The following is a 5,292-nucleotide window of genomic DNA, read 5'->3' as shown; positions in this document are numbered from 1 at the left end:
GGATTTCAAGCTGTACTACAAAGCTGTTATCACAAAGACAGCATGGTACTGGCACAAAAACAGACACATAGACGAATGGAACATGATAGACAACCCAGAAATGGACCCTTGGCTCTTTGGGCAACCNACAAACAGCCCTTAAATTTGTGTGGAACCAGAAAAGGCCCCAAATCACCAAGGAATTGTTGAAAAGGAAAAAGATAGCTGGGGGCATCACAATGCCGGATTTCGAGCTGTACTACAAAGCTGTGATCACAAAGACAGCATGGTACTGGCACAAAAACAGACACATCGACCAATGGAACAGAATAGAGAACCCAGAAATGGACCCTCGGCTCTTTGGGCAACTAATCTTTGATAAAGCAGGAAAAAACATCCGGTGGAAAAAAGACAGTCTCTTCAATAAATGGTGCTGGGAAAATTGGACAGCTACATGCAAAAGAATGAAACTTGACCACTCTCTCACACCATACACAAAAATAAACTCCAAATGGATGAAAGACCTCAATGTGAGACAGGAATCCATCAAAATTCTAGAGGAGAACATAGGCAACAACTTCTATGACATCGGCCACAGCAACTTTTTTCATGACACATCTCCAAAGGCAAGAGAAACAAAAGGAAAAATGAACTTGCAGGACTTCATCAAGATAAAACGCTTCTGCACAGCCAAGGAAACAGTAAAAACAAAACAAACAAAACAAAAAAAACNCAGTCAAAAAAACTAAGAGACAGCCCACGGAATGGGAGAATATATTTGCAAAGGACACCACAGATAAAGGACTGGTATCCAAGATCTACAAAGAACTTCTCAAACTCAATACACGAGAAACAAATAAACAAATCATAAAATGGGCAGAAGATATGAACAGACACTTTTCCAATGAAGACATACAAATGGCTAACAGACACATGAAAAAATGTTCAAAATCATTAGCCATCAGGGAAATTCAAATCAAAACCACACTGAGATACCACCTTATGCCAGTTAGAATGGCAAAGATAGACAAGGCAAGAAACAACAATTGTTGGAGAGGATGTGGAGAAAGGGGATCCCTCCTACATTGTTGGTGGGAATGCAAGTTGGTACAGCCACTCTGGAAAACAGTGTGGAGGTCCCTTAAAAAGTTAAAAATTGAGCTACCCTATGATCCAGCCATTGCACACTGGGTATTTACCCCAAAGATACAGACGTAGTGAAGAGAAGGGCCATATGCACCCCAAAGTTTATAGCAGCATTGTCCACAATAGCTAAATCGTGGAAGGAGCCGAGATGCCTCAACAGATGACTGGATTAAGAAGATGTGGTCCATATATACAATGGAATATTACTCAGCTATCAAAAAGAACAAATCTCCACATTTGCTGCAACATGGACAGCACTGGAGGAGACAATGCTAAGTGAAATAAGTCAAGCAGAGAAAGATGATTATCATATGGTTTCACTCATTTATGGAACATAAGAAGTACGAAGATCGGTAGGAGAAGAAAGGGATAAAGAAAGGGGGGTAATCAGAAGGGGGAATGAAGCACGGGAGACTATGGACTCTGGGAAACAAACTGAGGGCTTCAGAGGGGAGGGAGTGGGGGAATGGGATAGACTGGTGATGGGTAGTAAGGAGGGCACGTATTGCATGGTGCACTAGGTGTTATACGCAACTAATGAATCATGGAACTTTACATCAAAAACCAGGGATGTACTGTATGGTGACTAACATAATAAAAAATATTATTAAAAAAATTAAATAAAAAAAAGAAGGAATATACCTCAGCAATATAAAGGCCATAAATTACAAACCCACAGCTATGTTATATGTTTTAGTGGATGGAGAAATGTTATAGTGTTATAGTGGATGGAGAAAAAATTGAAAGCTTTTATTCTAAGATCAGGAACAAAAATGCCCAGTCTCACCATAGTACTGGAAATCCTAGCTAGAGCAATTAGGCATGAAAAAGAAATAAAAGGTATCAAAATTGAAAAGGAAGAGGTAAAAGTACCTCTATTTGCAGATGATATGACTTTGTACATAGACAATCCCCAACACTCTACAAAAACTCTTGAAACTACTTCATGATTTTGGTAAAGTTGCAGGATATAAAATTAACATGCAGAATTGGTGGTATGGCTCTACACTGATAACGAAACATCTGAAAATGAAATAAACTATTCCATTAATAAAACATCAAAAATACCTAGGAAAAACTTTCACAAGGAAGTGAGAGAACTGTACAACAAAAACCAAGACTGCTGAAAAAAATCAAAGGAGACACAAATGGAAAGACACACTGTGCCCATGGATTAAAAGAATATTGTTAAAATGTCCAAAGTACCCAAAGCCAACTATAGATGCAACACAATCCCCACCAAAATAACAATGGAATTCTTCACATAAATAGAAAAACACAATGCTAAACTTTGTATAAAATCACCAAAGACCCCACATAGCCAAAACAATCCTGAGGAAAAGAATATAGCTATAGGTATCACACCTCCTAATTTCAGACTCAATTATAAATCTACAATAAAAAGTAGTATGGGGTGCACCTGGGTAGTTCAGTCAGTTAAGTAGTCGACTCTTGATTTTGACTCAGGTCATGATCTCAGGGGCCTGGGATCAAGCCTCAGGTCAGGCTCCATGCTGAGCAGGGAGTCTGTTTAGGATTCTTTCTCTCTCTGTCTCCGTCCACCCCTCCCCCTGCTCATGCATGCATTCTCTCTCTCTCAAATAAATAAATAAATCTAAAGAAAAAAAAGTATAGTACTGACACAAAAATAGACACATAGACCAACAGAACAAAATAGAGAACCCAGAACCAAACCCACACATGTATGGTCAACCAATATTCAACAGCAGAGCCAAGAACACCCAATGTGGAAATGATAGTCTCTTCAAAAAATGGTTTGGAGAAAACTGAAGAAATACATGCAGAACAATAAAATTAGACACCTATCTTACATCACCCACAAAAATTAACTTGAAATCAATTAAAAACAAACATAACACCTGGTAGCATAAAACCTTTTGAAGAAAACTTAGGAAAGAATCTCATCATTGGTCTCAGTAGTGATTTGTTGAATATAACAATAAGAACACAAACAAAAGCAAAAATGAACAAATGGAACTATATGAAATGCAAAACTTTTGCATGGCAAAAGAAATAATAAAATGAAGTCAACCTACTGAATGGGAAAAGTTTTGCAAATCCTTTAACAGATAAGGGCTTGATATCCAAAATATATAAAGAACTCAACCAACAGGTACATGAAAAAATGCTCAACATCATTATCATTAAGGAAATGTGCATTGAAACCATGAGATAACTCATACCTTTTAGAATAGCTATTATTCAGAAGCAGGAGATAAGTGATGGCAAAGATGTGGAGAAGAGGGAACCCTCATGCACTGTTAGAATGTACATTGGTGCAGCCACTATGGAAAACAATACAGAGGTGCCTCAAAATATTAAAAATAGATCTCCCATATGATCCAGCAACTCCATTTCAGGGTATATAGCCAAAGGAAACAAAGACAGGATATTTAGAGATACCATGTTTTCTGCAACATTATTCATAATATCCAATATATGGACAAAACCTACATGTCTGTCAGTGGGTGAATGAATATGTGTTATATACAGCTGACCCTTGGATAACATGGATTGGAACTACAAAGGTCCACTTAAAAGTTGATTTTTTAATATAAATACAATGTAATACTATAAATGTATTTTCCTCTTCCTTAGGATTATCTTTTTTCTCTAGTTTGTTCTAGGAATACAGTATGTAATAAATATAATATACAAAATGTATGCTGACTGTTATTGGTTAGGCTTTGTGGTTAACAATAAGCTATTCTGGGGAGTCAAAAGTTTTAAACAGCTTTTCAACTGCTTAGGGGTTTAGCATCCCCATATCCACATTAATCAAGGGTCAGATGTATATACGATGGAATATCATTCCACTATGAGAAAAATAGGACATCCTGCCATTTGTGACAACATGGATAACCTTGAGTACATTATGCTAAGTGAGAGAAGTCAGACAGGAAAGACAAACATTATAGGATATCACTTATATGTGAAATCTAAAAATGTCAAACTTATAAAAATAGAAAATAAAACAGTGGTTACAGGAGATGAAGGTGGGGAGATAAGACAGATGTTTTTTAAGAGTACGAACCTTTAACAAGTAGCAAGTAACTCCTAAAGATGAATGTACAATATAGTGAATATAGTCAATATTGTATTATAATCATGAAAATTCCTATGAGACTAGAACTTTATTCCAACCGATGTAAAGATAATTATGTAATACGATAGAGGTACTAATTATTGATACAATGGCAATCATAATATAATATATAAATGTATCAAATTAACATGCTGTACATCTTAAACATACACAATGTTATATGTCAAATGTATTTCAAATTAAAAAGGAGAATAAAAAATCAGACATCTGGAGCACCGTAGAGATCGATGTAATGGTGAGGCAGATGGTGACGATATTAGTCCTAGGAGAAACTGACTTCAGATGACAGCTTGGGTTGTGCAAGAAGGAACTCTGTTGCATTGATGGGCACATATTCGAGTTCCTCTCAAGAAAAATGCATTCCCTATGCTTTTCTTCTTTTTTCTTTTATTGTAAATCTTCTTGAATTTGGTCCATACTTAATTACTCCTTGACATACTACCATTTTTAGTTCTAATTTCATTTCAGTTCCAAACTCCTGAAATTTCATCTCCACCTCTCCTCTAAAACTGCTTTTGATGATACTCCAACCTGCATGTGTTCTTCCTGTCATCTTCTACATTCTTAAAACTCAAGACTTCTCTGGGTTCCTGTGCTCCACGCTGTTCCTGCTCACTTTCTTCCTCTTTCTACTCTTTCTCAAGACCTTCCAACTCACCTGTCCCATAAGTATTGATATTTGTAGAGCTTCATCTTTAGTTCTATACTTATCTCACTTTAAAACTTTTACTATTCTGATTTCATTAAAAATGTGTCTTTGTATATTCTATGTGGCCCAAATTTCCAATTGCCACTGGATACTCATTCCTAGATGTCTTAAATACATGCCAAGCAAATAACTGCTATTTCTCAATAAATGCCCCTCCTTTTTGATTCTGCATTTTTAAAGCTCTGGTCAGAGAGCCCTAGTCACCTAAACTAGAATCTTCAGCATCATTAAATTATGCAATTCTGACAAGTCTGCCTATTTCTTAAATATCTTTTTCTTTTCTACAATTCCTCATACCCAGGGCTACCTTTTTTCTTCAGGCTTTTATCAA

This window comes from Ailuropoda melanoleuca, chromosome 1 (genome assembly GCF_002007445.2).
Source record: "Ailuropoda melanoleuca isolate Jingjing chromosome 1, ASM200744v2, whole genome shotgun sequence".
Taxonomy (NCBI): domain Eukaryota; kingdom Metazoa; phylum Chordata; class Mammalia; order Carnivora; family Ursidae; genus Ailuropoda; species Ailuropoda melanoleuca.
The sequence above is the reverse complement of the archived record's forward strand: the minus strand, read 5'-3'. Positions refer to the sequence as shown.